The sequence below is a fragment of the Lactuca virosa genome, chromosome 5 (assembly GCF_052849685.1).
Source record: "Lactuca virosa cultivar CGN04683 chromosome 5, Lactuca_virosa_CGN04683_v6, whole genome shotgun sequence".
Classification (NCBI taxonomy): Eukaryota; Viridiplantae; Streptophyta; class Magnoliopsida; order Asterales; family Asteraceae; genus Lactuca; species Lactuca virosa.
In genome coordinates, this window is record NC_136430.1 from 169,150,646 (window position 1) to 169,170,489 (window position 19,844).

At 35.4% G+C, this 19,844-nt stretch overlaps 1 long non-coding RNA gene across 1 annotated transcript; it reads right to left on the minus strand.

The window, feature by feature from the left end:
- Positions 1–5,734: 5,734 nt before the first annotated feature.
- Positions 5,735–6,478, minus strand: LOC145114771 (uncharacterized). Its single transcript, XR_013711202.1, has 2 exons — positions 6,217–6,478; positions 5,735–6,144 (listed from the first exon to the last, which is right to left on the minus strand). It is a non-coding gene; the product is annotated as an uncharacterized LOC145114771 (long non-coding RNA).
- Positions 6,479–19,844: the final 13,366 nt, after the last annotated feature.

Consider the following 19,844-nt stretch of genomic DNA (forward strand, 5'->3'; position numbering starts at 1 on the left):
CGAGATCAACGAGAGCCTCAACCTCGTGGAAGAACCTGTAGAGATCATGGATCGAGAGGTCAAACGAAAGAAACAAAGCTGTATCCCAATCGTGAAGGTTCGCTGGAACGCCAAGCGAGGACCTGAATTCACTTGGGGGCGAGAGGATCAGTGGAAACTAAAATATCCTCATCTCTTACTTAGTTATTTTGTAACTACTTATCTGCTTAAACTCTAATTTCGGGACGAAATTCCTTCTAACAGGGGGATGATGTGACAACCCGAAATTTCCATTCGTACAAACCCTACTGTCAAGTACTTCAAATAAAAGTCAAATACTTTTCTGCTAAATTTTAGCTGGTTTAAAGTCCGTTTGAGTGTTTTAAAGCTTATTGCTTCAGGAGATAACTGGAGAGAGAATACCCTAAGGTTTATTGTGCATCAATAAAATCTCAAAACTCCTAGAGTTGGGAGTTTACGGCCCAAACATGGTGTTTACAGCCGTAAACCCCAAGGAGTATAAATATGACACTTAGTCATTTTTATCACTTTTTCACCATTTCAAGCCTAGAGAACCCATTTCTCTCTCAAGTATCATCCGACATTTCTTCCAATCTTCCAAGAATGTAAGTGTTTTCTCCCTTGATTTGTCGATATAACACCTTATCTAGTGTCTATACACGATTTCATCCATGAAATCATTCCATTTGTGTAGATCTTCAAGTGTTCTTCAAAACACCAAGAACACCAAGAACACACACTAGTGTTCTTGGGCCCTAAAAACTCTTACAAGCTTCCTATAAGTAAGTACACTCCTCCTAACTAGTTATTTGCTTAGACTACTTGCTAAACCATTGAAGAACATCAAAAACCCTCAAGAACACTTGTGTTTACGGTCAAGGGATATCCTTGAACCGTAAACACCATCAAGTGGTGTTTAAGTGCCACTAACACCTTCTAGGGCTTGGATATTGGACTAGAACCTTGCATGCATGAGCTAGAAACCCCAAAACACGAAATGGTTGGAGTGACCATGAGTTTACGGCCGTAAACTCATGGGTTTACGACTATAAACTCCAAGGGAATGGTCCAAGGACCGTAAACTCCAAAGATGAGCCATTTTGAGCCCTAGTCCCTTCCTAAGCCTTTGATACAAACCTAGAACACTTCCTTGAGGGGTATAATACCTTAAATCACACAATGGTACAAATTACCATGAGTTTACGGCCGTAAACTCATGGGGGAAATGACCAAAAACCGTAAAGTCATATTTTGTTGCCAAATGAGAAGTAAACTCCAATGTGAGACCATATTCTCTTTAAATACAACCCTTTAGTACTCCTAGCACTTGAAGCAAAGTGTTTCCATGTATTAGAGTGTCTTTACTTGCTTAATTAGTTGTTAAATGACTAATTAGATACATTTATGTATCACTACATGTAAATAGGATTCGTGGGTGTGTTCAAGTCCTCACTTGACACCTAGCATCCTATCCGGCACTTCCATCCAAACCACTCACTACAGGTGAGTTCATACCCCTTAATTAACCTTTTAAATGTTTTTAAATGCTTTTATGGGGGGGGGATACAAGTTGAATCATGATAGTTATTATATCAATCACATGTGATTATTAACTATCAAACTATGGATTTACTACACTATTAGCTGCTTTATCAAGCAAACTACTTCAAAATGATTTCTCGAACGCTTTTACACGTTAAACTCTTTATCAAACAGGTTTTCTAAACTACATCTTTCCTTTCAAATTCTGTTATGACTATGTTTCAAGCAAAGGTTTTCACGTACTTCAAACTATGTTCCAAATAAGGGATTTCTTATACTTTAAACCGTTTATATCAAATAAAACTTCTTTTAAACTTTTATATTATCAATTGCATGCCTCTATATGTATAGTTATATAAGTAATGTTTAAAGGACTTAGGACTGCTAACCCGCCTTATTTCCTGTTCCTTGTTTGGTTGTGGACTTAGGGTATCCTATTATTTGTCCGAAGGTCGTCTAAATATTAGTTATATATTATGTATACATATATAGACATAAAAGTTCTATCAGTCAGTTCAGTACCTTTGGGTAGCAAAGGCATACTTCTATTTATTCATATACATATATTACTAGTAACTATAATGGGTATAGTTAGGAGATACTATTTACTATTCATAGTGCAAGGAATCACACCAGAGTCAGTTCATTCATGAGTCTATACAAATATATAACATACTATACACTATACAAAGATTAAATACTATAACAGAATGTGACATACTACTTCTCGATACGACACTTCATCATGGTATTACTTTGTAACCAGAGTCTCCTGGAGGGAGAGCGGGCATTGTGTGTATAGATCTATACGGGACAGACACTCCCACATCTTGACTGATAGCTACAGTCCCAGCCGAAAGGCCAAGGGGTGACAGAATGCTACCTCACTATTTATGACCTGGAGGGTCATCCGTTATTCAGCCGTCTATCAGCATGGTTACATACGAGTTCACATTCAAACCTTAAATTAACTAAATAAGAATTTAAGGCAAAAATAGACTTTTCGAGGTGTATTGTTCATTCGATACCACCTGGGGTCTACACTTCATTCATTTAGACTTTTCGAGGCGTATTGTTCATTCGATACCACCTGGAGTCTACACTTCATTCATTTAGACTTTTCGAGGCGTATTGTTCATTCGATACCACCTGGAGTCTACACTTCATTCATTTAGACTTTTCGAGGCGTATTGTTTATTCGATACCACCTGGAGTCTACACTTCATTCATTTAGACTTTTCGAGGTGTATTGTTCATTCAATACCACCTGGAGTCTACACTTCATTCGTTTAGACTTTTTGAGGCGTATCGTTCATTCGATACCACTTGGAGTCTACACTTCATTCATTTAGACTTTTCGAGGCGTATTGTTCATTCGATACCACCTGGAGTCTACACTTCATTCATTTAGACTTTTCCTTATTCACTATATAGCCAGCAGTATCACTGCTGAGGTATAATATTATTTTCCCTATTACAGTTACTTTGTGATTTTATCACATACACGTTTATGTATAATTATATTTAGATAATAATAATTATACTAGGGGAAAAACCTTCATTTTTGCAGAGGTGCAAACCTTCAAAACAGTCGGGTCTTGATAGAAGACTGCTTTTATACTAATAGGAAATATGGGATTTTCTACGGTTTTTCATACTTATACAAAGTTTTCATAAAACCATTACAAGTCTTTTTCCTTACAGTTTTACAAATCAATGACACTAAAATACTTATGATCTCACCAGCTTTAAAGCTGATACTCATTTTCAAAATAACTTGTATTCTCAGGTCACCAGTAGACAGGTACGACGACCAGGTTTTGGAGAAGACGGAGCAGTCAAGACTCGTATTTTATTTTTGATTTCTTATTATCATGTCGTATACTATGAAAGAACATACATGTATTAAAATTCTACAATTAATGCAATGGATGATGTTGTTGCTTGTTTATTACTTTACTCTGTTGTGATACTTTACATGACGTCCTCCACCCTAGAACGTTTCTGCCGTTCTTGGTTTTGGGGTGTGACATTTGATGCAATGATAAGGAACACAAATTCATGGAAAACTATTGTCGCTCCAAACATAATTAAAAAGATGAGAAAATGGCACAAAAAGATGAGGTATAGATTGTTTTCCAAATTCGATTGTTCTATAATAAATTTTAAAAATATTATACTAACTTTACATATTTTCTAGGAATTGGATTGTTATCCCAAGTGGGCCTCTATTGGAGGTTAGAAATGGTTATGAAGGATATATGGTAGACTTGGAAGGTTGGGCATGTACATGTAGACTATGGGTCTTGTCTGGCCTTCCATGTGTACATGCATGCGCGGCTATAAACCATACCCACCAAAATCTCCTTGACTATGTAAGTGATTGGTTCAAGAAGGAAAAATATCAGTTGGCTTATAGCACTTCCATTGTTCCCTTAAATGGAAGCAATTTATGGATTAAAACTCCATATGATAAGTTATTGCCCCCAAAAGAACGTAGGATGCCAGGAAGGCCTTCTATTAAAAGAAAAAGAGACAAGAATGAAAAATAGACAAAGTATCCAACCGTTTCTGGTAAAGGGAAAATAAAGAAGTGTCACAACTGTTTACAAGAAGGACACAATGCTAGGACATGCAAGAATGAAAAGGTTGTGCCCCCTCCTAAGGAAAAGAAGCCTCCCGGTAGGCCTAAAAAAACAAACTCTGATGAAAGACCTCCGAGAGGACCATCTGCAGCTACAAGTGGTGGTAGAGGCGGAAAAGGACCAACAGGGGCAAGAGGTGGAAGAGGATCATCTGCAGGTACAAGTGGTGGTAGAGGAGGAAGGTCATTTATTGATGAAATCTTTGATTCACCAATGGAAAATGAAGTTATAGACATGTTTGATAATTTTGAGGAAGAACTATGTAGGGCTGAAATGGAAAGGAGAGAAGGTGAACCTTTGTTGCAATTCCCTGAATCTCAAATTGATGAAGGAGTTCCTATAACTCAAGATGATGGAGTTGCCGAAACTCAAGATGTAGTGCCTGAAACTCAATTTGATATTGAAAATGGTAAGAAATAATTATATATATATATATATATATATATATATATATATATATATATATATATATATATATATATATTCTATGCTTATATTAAATTTAATAATTTCATAACTTTTTTTGTAGCTAATTTGGAAGATTAATCTAATGTGGTTGGTAAGATAGGAATTGATGTATCTGTTATCCGTGCAAAGCTCAAACCAAGAAAGCCATCTGAAAGGATTATTTAGAATATTAGATTTAGGGGTTGGAATGGGACAAAACTCTAGTCTTTTGTAATACTTTTGTTACTTGGAATTTAGTACTCCTAGTATTTTGTTATTGAAATGTAATAACATTATGTCCCATTAACAGGTTATATTCCTCCTATTTGTTAATGGAGTGGGGTTTTAAAAAAGCTAAAAATGTACTTTATGTTCCTCTTTTTCCTCCTATTTTATGTCTTGTATGGTAAAAACGTAAACAACCACCAAGGGCAAAATGGTCAATGGGCAAAACTGGTGAATTGAACTATTTCCTGTGAACTATTTATGTATGATGAATCATATTTTTTTTTCTGTTTCTGGATTTCCAAATCAGGGGTGATAGAGTATTAAAATAGATATGAGTCAGGAGGGTAAAATGGGGAATAGCTTATCAATACAATATTGAAATCATATTTCTTTTTCTGTTTCTGTTTTAGTATTTTTTTTTTCTGTTTATGTTCTGTTTCTACGTTGGGTGCTGGTGTGTGTGAAAAAAAAGTATTATGCAGAAAATTGTTACTTGCATCTAATGTTCCCAATTATCAATTCAATCATGCCAAACAAAAAGGTTAAACGACAGCTGTGTTTAATGCCTGGTGCTATTGATGTTGGTGTGTGTTAAAAAAATGTTATGCAAAAAAGTGCTACCTGCATCTAATTACCAATTGAATCCAAATGCTTAAACTGTAAAAACACAACTGGGGAAATGTAGGTAAGTATTGAAACCAAAAAATGAAACCAACAACAATAATCTCCATAATGAGATAATATGCGACCAAAAGGGTAAAACTGTCCAACTAATTTGTACCCAAATATAAAATGATATTAGAACCATAAGAAGGGAACCTGGAACAATCCATATACTCACAGAACTACATTCTCTTCATAAAATAGATGTATGCAATAAATCCTTTCTCAACCAATTTATAACGGTTAGAATGTGCTGAGTCTTTAAAGTACATTTCTTAAACTTTACAAAGGTGCATAAACCAAACAACATCACCCTAATACATAATTAGCTATTTTACATTAACCTACTTTCCCTGTTACATAATTATAACCCAAATGAAGATTCAAACCAGAACAATGCCATACATCAACAACCTAACCATGAATACACCAGTCTCTTTTTTGTCAATCAGCTCAAAGTTCATTAATTTCTTCTGCAGATTCATGTTCTCCTTCTCCAGTTCTTCTTTTTAGAAAGGATCATATTCTCCCTATGCAACTCATTCACTTTACTCTTATACCAGGGAAGACCCAAATCCTCATCCACCAACACAAAAAATTTACAATCTTTTGAAGTATCCTACAAAAAAAAAATAAAGTATCTGAGTAAGAATTAGAGAAACAGTATCAATCTTAAAAGAATCTTAGATACCAGTGAATTAGGGCATCGGATGAAATGTTGCCCTGGGTTCTTCCTGGTCGTTGAAGTCCAGATCTTTGGTTGTTCACCACATCTACACAAAACGTTTTCGTAGTTTAGAGTTGAGGAAGAAGAATAAGAAGATCCATACGATCGATCGGCCATTTCTGCAAAGACGAAGTTAAAAGAAGAAGAGGAACAAGAAAAATATCGTAACTTTGAAGAACCCAGGGCGATGCACTTTTTAACCTAGTTTTCTTTGCCAATGTGTCACCCAATGTACAGCCATGTCATCTATTTAGATGCCACGACATTTATGCCACCGGTTCCTTAAGCTTAACCGGTTACAAATCATCAAAATAATAAATATTTGAAATAATAATGGTTAAATTGTACCAATTGATAATATAAGGGTTTTTTTAAGAGCTGGAGTATAATACATAGGGTTTTTATGTGGTTTTCCCTATTGTAAAACTTATAAATACCCAACTTTAAAATATTTGAAATGGTTTAAAAGATGTTTAAACTTTTTATAAACTCCATGTCTTTATAATAAATAAAGAGTTTTTATTAAAAAGACTAAAATCGGTTTATAGCGTTATAATGGCAAATAATAAAACTAGTGATTATTTTTTGCGTCGAAACTTAATATATGATATTGATGTTTTAAACATAACGAAACATAAGTATCTACACCCAAGTTTTGGTTTATCAAAATATGACTTTTATCATAAGATGCATAAAATTGAGTTTATAAAATAAAATGAGTTTATTCTATAAATTCATGAAGTCATAAGTTTTTTATTGTTAAAAAGAGATTTAAAATAGTGATTTTATAAATCATCCAAAACTCCAAGTCTTAAGCATAAAATAAAGTTTTATTAAGACTGTTACCGGTTCTTAAAACCGATCTACGACTAAAATTTAAAATACCGGATTTTAGTTTACAATTGATCGCAGTTAATGGCAAAATAAAGTTTTATTTGGCACCTTAAGAACCTCATAACAAGTTATATGAATTTTACAAAAAGGTATATGAATTGTTGGATGCATGCAATATTCATGAGACCATGTTTTTTTAAACTATAATTGTAAAACATATATAAACCCTTATTTACAAAACTTCAAATCTATGCAATCCATTTAAAATCCACTTGAGATTTTTGTGCAGTTCATATGGATTTTTGGGTCACCATATTCATTTGAGTTTTCGAAAATAGTCAAGGTGTTTTCGTATTTGCTTACGGGATAAAGGTCACCTAACCATTTGTCAAATAGAAATCACATGTTTTTTAAATGGATGATTTGATCAATTTGTTATGTGATAAAGGTTGCCTAAGCATAAGAGTTTTGAGGCATAGATGGGATAAACATGCCAAGCTAAACAATAGTTGTTTAGGATCCCATAATCTAGGAGTTACATATCGTATATAATTGGTAATCGCTACCTACCAAGTTTGATTAAGTTTATGGGATAAAGGTCGCCTAACCATTTACTTGTTTCGTTACTTGGATCCTAGACTTTAATAAATTAATGTTTTAAGAAACAATATAAGGTATTAATTTTTAAAGACTAAATATTGAAAATTCTAAATGAAACTTTGTTAAATTTTGTTGATAACTGTTAATAATTTTACGCCCTGCAAAATCTCTCTCTTGTTGAGTTTCAAGAGATAGTAACATTTGATGGTTATAATTTCTATAACTGGTATAATATCTTGAGGTTTTACCTTTAAGATAAATAGAAATTATATATATATATATATATATATATATATATATATATATATATATATATATATATATATATATATACTGAAAGATCTCATACCTGAATAACCTCTGCAACCAGCTAGTCTGATCATGATACTTTGATGGAAGTATTATTTGTGATGATGTTGATGTGTCTCACATCATACTGAAGAAATTAACCATGAATTGCAGAAAGTCTTGGATAATTATGAAACATATCAGATGTCTCATCAAGTAAAGCAGATGTTCAATCAGAACACTAAAAATAGCTTCAAGTCTGTTCAAGCATTGAATAAAAGGAAGTCTAAGAGATTGTGCACTCATATAGACCTATAGTTCAGTTAAGGAAATACAGCATAAACCCATAAATCAAGAAAGGACCAAATGATTAGTGTTGTTTCTATTGTGGAAGAAACTAGACACTAAAAGAGGAATTGCTCCTCTAATCTCATCGAGCTGAAGAAGTCTGACTTGGACAAGACATCATACATCTATATTATAGAACTATTTATTTTTCCATCATTTACTTGAGTATGTTATACTTAAAGTGACACTAATAGTTGATATTATGTGTTGATGATTGGAAGAAGTAATCAACTGATTACAAACGAATGGTAATTCGTGTTGAAGATATAACAAGTGTTGGTATAGTCTTTTATTTAAACAATAGATGTATTGTACATATTCTTATAGGGACATGTAACAGTTGTAATTTATAAATAAATCTGGATTTATTTATCGTTTAATGGATGTTCACATTCATGTTATGAAACGATGTATTCTGTGATAAAGAATATTTTCTCATAATGTTATTTATGAAGTAAATCTATAATCTTTCATTGAATTAATAGTTATGATCATAACACCTATATAATCAAATGATATTTTATTGTAACTAATCTATGTCATAATCATCATGACAATATAAATATGAAATACATATACCAACTTCAAAAGGATGGAATTTTTTAAGGCAAATGAGCTTGATTCATTTGATATATGTGAATCATATTTATATGGGAAGATGATTCACAAGAGTCTTTATTTATTAGTAGTTAAAGAACAAAAGGCTTGACAAAGAGTTATACATAAGTGATGTATGTAATCTTTTTCAATCCATGAATAGATTTGGTGATAGATTTTTATTCAATTTCACTGACGACTTTTATTCGTTATTGATGAAACCTTTGATTTTCTCAAATTGTTTCATAGTGAAGATTGAAATATAACTTAATGAGATCATCATTAACCTTTCGTTGTGATAAACAAAATGAGTTTTGTAAACCAAGTCTTCTTGGAACATCTTAAGAGTTATGGAATTGATTCACAACTCATTCCGACAAAGATACTCACTTGTCATTAGTATGTTTCTTGTGGCACAGGATCACCTGGTCACTTGAATCTATCTTTTGATATGCGAGGTAGCCTTCGAATTCTCTAGTGGGACAGGGTCACCTTGCCACTAGCTGAATGTTGATAGTACAAGTTTTGAAGAGTATAAAAATAGACCTTGCAATCTATTATATGATCTTTTAAAAGAACTATTTACTTTATAAAATTTTGGAATTATGCTCACTGCAACAAATATATATTGAACATATATATTTTCCAACCAAACAAACGTATTAAATACTTTCTTAGGCTAAGGATGAAATGGTTTATCCTTATCTAAAAGGTATAGAGTTATAGAGCTTATGTTGGATAATAAGTTTAACCACTCTAGCATCTACTAACTGCATTTATGTAGAATATCCTAAATGATTGTTTAGGATGAAGTTTTTACTAATCCCACTAATTATCATTCCAGAAGACAAGTGCTTAGAAAGTTATTTTTCTAAGTGGGAGCTATATGAAACTTTAAGAGCTTAAGAACCATAAACTAAATGCATCATAGTTTGGAACTAGCATGTTTTCAACTGTTGTTGAATCTGCTCAATGGTTGACCATAAACTAATAAAACACATAGAGATGCAGTAATGTATGATTATCAAGTATGGGCTTGATTAATCTTCCTCGATATAGTTTGACTATAAAGAGTAAGTGAGTTTTCAAGGGAGAAAACATACATGAATAAAAATCTTTCCAAGATTTAAGCTAATATCTCAAAGTAAGAATATTCTTTCTTATAAGATAATTACATAGTGTGATTTAATTATGAATCTAGATGACTCTTGTGTTTTCTACAAAGCTAGTGGGAGCATATTAACATTCCTAATGTTATATGTAGTCGACATATTAATTCATGGAATAAGGATCTATATAGATAGATCATGGCAACTTAAAGGATTAAGTAAAATTGCATTAATTGTCAAGAATCTTAAAGAGCTTAAGATAAAGGACTCTGAGAGAGTCGTCTTGTCAAAAACCAAATGACATGATTTTGAGCAAAATTCTAGTGCAAATGTTTTTGAACTAGATAATAAAAATTGTATTTTGTATGCTGATGCAATTGGATTAATCATATATGTCATGATTATGCATAGAGGCCAAATAAGTCATATGCTTAGAGCATGTCGAATGATACCAGTATAATCCGAGAACAAGTCATTGTGTGACTTATAGGAACATTCTAAAGTACTTGCGAAAACTATAGAAATACTCCTAATATGCGGAGTATTTGAAAGAAAGCTATGTTTAAAGTTGTTACACATGTGCTAAAATTTTCAAATATATTGAGATGACTCTCAGTCACAATCGGGGGTGTCCTCATTATGAATGAAGAGATAGTCACATGGATAGTGGTTCCATGTAGATTTTAATTACATTTACACATCAGAGTTAGAGTACCTCGTGGTTTAGAGAACCACGTACAAAGATCCTCAATGTATAGTTCATTATAATTATGAGTAATCCCATTACGCAAGTATTGGTATCTAAGTCATATTCAAGCATCCAATTCATTCTCAATAGTTTTTCTTTATATATGAGTTATCTATAAAACTGAAGATGATTGTATTCGCAAAGTTTACACAAATCAAGTTTGTCAAATCTACTTAACAAAGCTGCTTCATTAGCTAAAGCATGAAAGTCAAGATGGTGCTATAGGGCCTTGTCAATATAAGTAGATGTGTTGATTGAAATTTAGTATTTGGATATTGGAACAATAAAGCAACATATATTGTAATGAATGATATATTGGATATGAGTCTTTCATTAAATAATTGTTGTGTTCTATATTAGCACGTTTAAATCCTTGAATAACTAGGTTATTCTAAATGTCCATAGTCGTTCATAGTTGTGGGAGCATCTATGAGGTAAGACTAATATGAGTGGATTGGTGGATTCTCATAGAGATGAGAATGGAAAATAGGTGCCACCAACTTCATAGATACTTGATTGGGAGAATAAGTATTGGACTTGACCCGCATCAAAACCACTTTATGGATCATAGTCAAGAGTGATGTTTTGATCAAGGTTGTATCTTTTAATCATAGACCTAAGATACATATTTGGGATTTGAAGTGTAGGAATTGTTGTGCTTAGACATGGTTTAACGATGTTTCGTAAAAAGCAATCATAAGGGCCATCGTTGGGTATGACATGAACTGCATTGATGGGCGTATGTAGTCAAGATGATCTTTGTATACTTAGACCTGAGATACATATTTGGGACTTGAAGTGTAGGAATTGTCGTGCTTTGACATGGTTTAACATTGTTTCGTAAAAGGCAGTCATAAGGGCCATGTAGTCGAGATGGGATTTGTCCCTCTTATTCGTTGAGAGCATGACATCTAAGGCCTTAGTTAAAGTTGAACAGTAGATGAGATTGATCGTGTTCCATATCTCATGTTCGACATGATGTTTGAGACAAAGGAATAATAGATACCACGCCTTTAGTAACAATTGCATCTTAGAGATCCTGGAATTGGCTGTTGATGAGATGGCACCCTTCATATGTTGTTAGGGGCAGTAGCCCATTGCTAGACGTCATCTACTACCTGTGTCAGTCTATAATGAATCTTGTGCAAGTGGGAGATTGTTGGATCTATATGCCCAAGAATCATTATGGAGTGATATTGCTAATACTATATGATCCTATAGGGTCACACCTTTATCAAGTTGGTACATTTTGTATAGTTATTATAAATATGATTATTAATAAATAATATCAATTCTTGTATTTTAATTAGGGAATAATTATTGTTTGGAGAAAATAATAATTATAAGAGAGTACTACTAGTTATTATATCATATGGTATGATATATAAGTCATGTACAAAGTTTTGGACACTTTCACCAAAGATTGACAAACTAACTAGTTAATTAAGTGACTAAACAACAAACTAGAAAATCCAATGGACCATTTTAGTCCTTAAAACCGTGGGTTATCAAGGCAAGGAGGTTGAAAAGTCAACCTCCAACATTCTTGTCCCCCATGCTTGGATTATGTCCCATGTTTGTTCATTACCTAGCATGTAATAACCAACATGGTCATATTATATAAGGCTATTTGTTTTATCACTACATCACAAGAATACAAGAAGAAAAATCACTCTCTTCTTCCTCCCTTTTCTTCACCAAAACCATGAGTATGAAGATCTCTCCGAACCTTTGAAGTTTGGTGCTTTACTTTGGTGTTTAGAAGACCTCTTGAGTTGTTCCCTTTAGTGCTTAATTGAGTTAAGCACTTAAAGGATTTAGACACTCAAGAATACAAGAAGGAACTGGCATTCCAAGTGCCTTACTCTTGATGGTGGATACTTGTAGAGAAGATCATACACTTTGATCTTTTGTTATCTTCATCAAACCCCAAAACCAAGTGGGTTCAAAGGATTCAAAGTTTATCTCTAAAACATCCTATGGTTGGTTTTATTTCATTCTAACCTCTATAAATGGATCCATGATGGTGTGGTTTTGTTATGAACTAAAAATAAACTTATTATTTTTAAAGTCTTCTGTTGCCGGTTTTTGTAAAAAAAAACTTTTATTTCGTATCAAAACGCAACAGGTCGAAGGCACCAAGGCCGGCCCATTGGATTAGATATCATGTTTTGTTGCATACAGTTATGCTGAGATATGTGTTGATTGGTTATGTTATTAGACTGGTAAATCTGTAGGACTACCTGTGTTTTTTTATTATTGTTTGTTATTGTATATGTCGACATGTTATGGTTTGATGAGTTGAGGCGGGCCAGCTGGTGCTGAAGGTCAAGTACCCAGGGCGGCCCAGATAGACTTAAGGCCTGCAAGGCGGTCCAGTCATGCCGAAGGCCCGGAGAGGGGTCCAGAAAGTCTGTAGGCATGTGAGGCGGTCCAGTCATGCTGAAGGCTCATGTATGCATGTTGTTGTTTGTTATGTAGTGTGGTGGCACCTTGGGGGAAATCACTAATCGTTGGCTTACGGATTCAGTTTACTGTTTCAGGTACTTCATAGGATCGTGGGAAAGCGAAGGTGTGATCGTGCACATCTTCCTGTTTTTGTGATTTTGTGTCTTGGGATATTCCAATTATGATTATACTTTTGAAACAATGGTTTTTGTACATATTTTATGGTTAATGGGTTGTTTTTTAATAGTTCAAATTTATTCTGATTTTTGAGATGTTACAAGTTGGTATCGAAGCCTTGGTTTGAGAGAATTGGATGAACATTCGTGTGAATCCAGATTCAAACTAGGTAACTGTAAAAGTTTTAAAAAAATGGTTTTCAAAATTATTTCAAAAGTAACCAAGGAAGGATGCGATGTGTACGATCAGCCAAAGCAAGAAAGTATACCCCAAGTTACCCCACTGTATTTGATATGATGTTGATGATAGAACATCATGCTAGTGATAGGCTATGGATCTTCAGGAATTGCATGATAGAGTTGTCTGGCGTATGATGCCTAATAGCTAGGTTACTTCTTGTATTAAATCGACATCATTATTGTAGTTGCTTAGTGTATGCATCATAGTTGTACATAACTAAGATTTTATAGCCTGAGAATGTTTGGTTTAGCCTTATTTCATGTTCCTTGTTTGGTTGTGGGATTAGGGTAGAATCAAGTATTCGACTGTCTATAGGATCCGGTGTTATTTATCATTAGCATACGCGAGTGCTGCAGGGTTGGTGGAAGTTTCATGGTGAGTATATGTATGAGCAGCCGACCATATGAGGAATGTTTATCCACTCTCGAGAGAGTGAGGATAAGATGTATTCATATCCTAGATTTTGTATTTGTGTTGGGCAGTTGTGATGATCCTTTAGACAAATACGGGTAGGTGTGGAAGGTAGTGTGGGCCCATACTACTGAATGCACGGGACCCATACTCGTAGCAAGGAAGTCACAAACCCCAAGGGTTTAGTCTAGTCTCGTGATTGTAGCAATATGTATTGTGGAATTTCTAATATATGTTCTGTTTTATTTTCAGTATGGTGTTTACGAGAGGATCTGGTTCTGGGTCTGGAGCGAGTGGTCAGGATAGGCTAGGGTTGACTAATTATCAGATTTGGGAGATCATCGCCACTGAGGTGGATGTTGCTGTCTGGAGGTCTATGTCGGAGATGTTTGGGTATATCAAGATCGCCATGATTGAGCTCTTTGATGATCGGTATGTTGCTCTTTCTAGTGATTATACGATATTATCGCCTCACAATCACTCGTGATAAATTCCCTGAAGTGATTCATGTGAGCATGGGTTTAGTCCAATACTCAAATCTTATTTCAAGAGCACTCATGAATGTTTGTAGCAAACTTTGTTATGTCTAACACCTTAGACAATCTTACAAAAACCCATTCATGACAGTCTACTTTCATAACCTACTTCCAAAGTATGATCGACTGTGCATGGTTTGAATAATCTTATTATTCTGGAAGTCAAAACATGCAAAATTAAACAATAGCAAACAATTGACACAAGATAGTAACTTTATTTATAAATAAAACTCCTTTTATTCAATCATCAAATGTCAATTACATTTTAGCTATTACAAGTTTCTAAATATATATCTAATCATTAAAAACTAATATCGTCCTTCAGCCCAATACTCATAGCGTGTTGCAAGTGCTTAACCCTACTCAGTCCCTTCGTAAGGGGATCTGTTGGGTTCTCCTCTCACGATACCCCCTTCATTACGAGGAGTCCTTCTTCTACTCGATGTCTTATGAAGTGATATTTTCTGTCGACGTGCCTGGATCTGCCATATCCCTTGGTTCCTTGGCTAAGGCGACCGCACCCTCTTTATCACAAAAAATCTCCATAGGCTCATTTACAGCCGGTACACCTCCAAGGTCTTCGATGAAGTTTTTTAGCCATATCGCCTCCTTCGATGCTTCGCTTGCTGCTATGTAATCTGATTCGCACATTGAATCAGCTACAGTCTCCTGTTTGGAACTTTTCCATGTTACTGCTCCTCCATTTAGGGTAAATACCTAGCCCGACTGAGAGCGGAAATTATTTATGTCGGTCTAAAAGCTGGCGTCACTATACCCTGTCATTCTCAAGTCATCACTCCCACCAAGGGTAAGGACCCAGTCCTTAGTCCTTCGCAGGTACTTAAGAATGTTCTTAACTGCCGTCCACTGAGCTTTACCAGGATTCCATTGATATCGACTAACCATGCTCAAAGAAAAGGCTACATCAGGGCGAGTACATGTCACAACATAAATGATCGAGCCAACTGCAGAAGCATATTGTACTCGGCTCATTTCTGCTATCTCGGCATCAGTACTCGGACTCTGAGTCTTACTCAGTTTGGTATTGCACTGGATAGGCAATTCACCTTTCTTGGAATTCTCCATGCTGAAACGTTTCAACACCTTGTCGAAGTAGGTACTCTAACTAAGTCCTATTAGTCTTTTGCTCCTATTTCTCAATATCCTTATCCCTAGAATGTAAGCAGCTTCCCCAAGTTCCTTCATAGCAAAACACTTCCTAAGCTAGGACTTAACCTCCTGTAAGGTTGGGATGTCGTCTCATATGAGCAGTATGTCATCCACATACAATACAAGAAAGCTAACTATACTCCCACTAGCTTTGACATATACATAAGACTCATCCTCGCTTCTCGAAAATCCAAACTCTTTGACTTTCTCATCGAAACAAAGATTCCATCTGCGAGATGCTTGCTTTAATCCATAAATGGATTTCTCAAGCATACACACTCTATTAGGGTATTTTACATCTAAAAAACCTTTTGGTTGATGCATGTAAACATCTTTAGTCAACTTCCCATTAAGGAAAGCCGTTTTGACATCCATTTTCCATATTTCATAATCATGAAATGAAGCTATGGCTAGCATAATCCTTATAGATTTAATCTTCACTACTGGTGAGAAGGTCTCGTCATAGTCAACTCCAGGAGTTTGAGTAAAGCACTTCGCAACCAATCGCGCCTTATAAGTGTGTACTTTCCCATCCATTTCGGTCTTCTTCTTGAAGATCCATTTGCACCCGACCGTCTTACGACCTGGTACATTGTCAACCAAGTTCCAAACTTGATTGTCATACATGGACTGAATCTCGCTGTTCATCTCCTCTTTCCATTTTGCAGACTTGGGGCCTGCCATGGCTTCCTTGTAGTTGTTAGGTTCATCCAAATTTACCAGTGTAATATCACTGATAAATGTATCACCTTCAGTAGTAATATGGAAACCATAAGACTCAGGTGCCATTCTAACTCTACTGGAACGTCTCAAAGGTAAGGACTCGTCAACTGGTTCAACTGGAGTTTCCTCCTCGGGTTAAGCACTAGTGTTTGAGGTTCCTTCATCACTTAACTCTTGAAGCTCTTCAAGGTCAATTTGCCTCCCACTATCCTCTTGGCATATGACTTCTATTTCGTGGAAAGGCCCTCTCCTCGCAATGAATACAACATTGTCACTCGGTCTATAGAAGAGATATCCAAAGTATTTTTGTGGGTAGCCGATGAAAATACAGCGCTCACTACGAGGTTCGAGTTTGTCGTGAGTCTCTAGTCTTACGAAAGCCTCGCAACCCCAAACCTTGACATGTTCTAATGAGGGAACCTTCCCTATCCACATTTCGTGAGGTGTTTTGGAAACCTTTTTATTTGGGACTAGATTAAGGATATGGGCGGCAGTCTCTAAGGCATATCCCCAGAATGAGATAGGTAACGAAGCTCGACTCATCATGGAACGAACCATGTCCATCAATGTTCGATTACGCCTCTGATCCACACCATTAAGTTGTGGTGTCCTAGGTGGCGTCAATTTTGAAACAATTCCACATTCCTTAAGATATTCGTGGAACTCGATACTAAGATACTCACCACCTCGATCGGATCGGAGCATCTTTATCTTCCTGCCCAATTGATTCTCCACTTCTTGCTTAAACTCTTTGAATTTTTCAAAGGTTTCTGACTTATGCTTGATTAAGTAGATATACCCATATCTACTATAATCATCGATAAAAGTCACATAGAAGCGGTTAGCATCCCTTGTGGCGGATATGAAGGGTCCACACACATCGGTGTGTATGAGATCTAACAAACCCTCACCCCTTGCACAAGAACCAGTGAAGGGTGACTTGGTCATCTTTCCAAGAAAAAAAGATTCGCAAGTGTCATCCGACTTTAAGTCAAATGACTCCAACACTCCATCCTTTTGGAGTTGGGCTATGCGCTTCTTGTTGACATGTCCAAGACGATAATGCCACAAGCATGCTTTATCCAAACCATTGGACGAATCTATATGCAACACATTATTTCCTAAGTTATCTACAACCATCACAGTTTCATATATAACATTACAAGGCAATGCTTCAAAATAAAATTTACCATTATAATAAGCATTAATACTACCAATCTCATTATTAAATGAAAAAGTAAAATCTTGTTCATACAAACCATGAAAGGAAATAATATTTCTTGTCGTATCAGACGAGTGGCAACAATTATTCAATTCTAAATTTAACCGACTACTAAGCAATAAAGAATAAACTCCAATCTTGGTGACAGGCGACACTTTCCTATTCCCCATGATCAAGTTCATCTTCCCGTGCTCCACATCCCTACTTCTTTTTAGACCCTGCAAATTAGAACAAATGTGAAAACCACATCCTGTATCAAGGACCCAAGAATGAGCATGTGATGAGTTATTAGACAGAACAGTGTAAATACCTGCAAAGGTGGGCTTGATCTTCCCATCCTTTATGTCCTGCAAGTATTTGGGGCAACTTCGTTTCCAGTGCCCTTTTTCATGACAATGGAAGCACTCTGCTTCCTTTGGATTTGAAGAGGGTTTGGCAGAACCAACTTTGGTCCCACTAGAATAGGATCCATCATGGGATTTTCCCTTGTGGCTCTTAGAAAGAGCCTTCCTCTTCTTTCCCTTCCCATGTCCAATTGCCAAGACAGGGGCGGTAACAGTACGAGTATGTACAACAGACTTGCCTTTCAAACTACTTTCAGCAGTTCTCAAAAGACCTTGAAGCTTGCTTAGAATGACCTCCTCCTTGTTCATATGATAAGTCATACGAAACTGATCATAACAAGAAGGCAAAGAGTGTAGGATAATGTCAATGGCCAACTCTTCATCGAACTTGACATTTAGCTTCAGCAAGCGGTCCACAAACCTTTGCATCTTTTTTCAAGTGGGTCGTGATGGACTCTCCATCCTTCATTTTAGTTGTGATCATGGAGGCAATGATTTCATACCTTTCCTGCCGAGCACTTTGATGGTACTTTCCATCAAGTCTTGGTGCATATCATAAGGACAAAAGTCCTCATAATACTTTTGAAGCTCAACAGTCATGGTAGCAATCATAATACACGACACCTTTGTCGTGTCCCTCTCATGAGCCTTATATTCAGCAATCTGTTCAGGAGTAGCAGTGTTTTCATCAATCTCCTTTAGCTCTTTATCAAGGACATATTCTTTGTCCTCGTAGCGAATAGCCATGCGGATGTATCGAATCCAATCATTGAAGTTCAATCCATCAAAGATGAACCTCCCACATAAGTTCATGAGGGAGAAAGAGCCGGAAGAGTTTGGGTTTGAAGTAGACATCTGAAAAAGAAGACAAAGTTTAGATTAGATAAGGATCCTTAATATAACACCCAAATGAAATATTAAGGCTAGGACCTAATACAATATTCTACAATTCGGAAGAGGGATGCCGTAATCCAATTTTAAAATATTTGAAGGTAGGTAAATGACGATTTACCAATTTCTACCATGAAAAATGAAAATGAAGATTAGGTTTTAAATGAATTGAAATTCCTAGATTCTTTTAGATTCATTGAATCTTTTCATTGGCATGTTTAAATCTCGATTATTCCCTTCAAGTTTGTGACTGGGATATCGAGGATCAGAAACAAGGTGTGAATAACCATGCAAATGTGCTTGGTACTCTTAATGTTACATATCACTTGATCAATGTTCCGGTTAACCACACACGCTCCATTGATCCATGATTAACATCAAGCTACCCTTTTCCACCCTTGCTAGTTCCAAATTAGTGTGTCGGTTAACCACACACGCTCCACTAACGACTTATCAAGGTGCAAAGTGCAATTTCCATGGACTAGGACCATTTTCACATTTTTCCTAAAGTAACTAAGATTGGGAATTTATAAAATTTTAGTTACTTTATAATATCATTATACTTATTAATGAGGATTAATGTCATATCCTACCCGTTCGGCTAACGACCCTCCACTAGTCAAGAGTGCGGTGGGTAAGAGTGAATACCCAATGGCGGTCATATTATAGGCCGCTTCCTTAAACACCCCTTATAGACTATCTTCGTGAATGAGGCCTACTAACGGTAAGAATGACTTGTATTATACATATATATATATAAGTATTAAACTTTAATATTATAATAGTATAAAGTTGAATTTTCAACTTTGAAAATTCTAGGGTTTGGAAATAAAGTTTCATAAATGAGACTTTTCAAATTCCAAAACTTGAGGGCAAGTTTTGAAACTCTTCAAAACCTATTAAGTT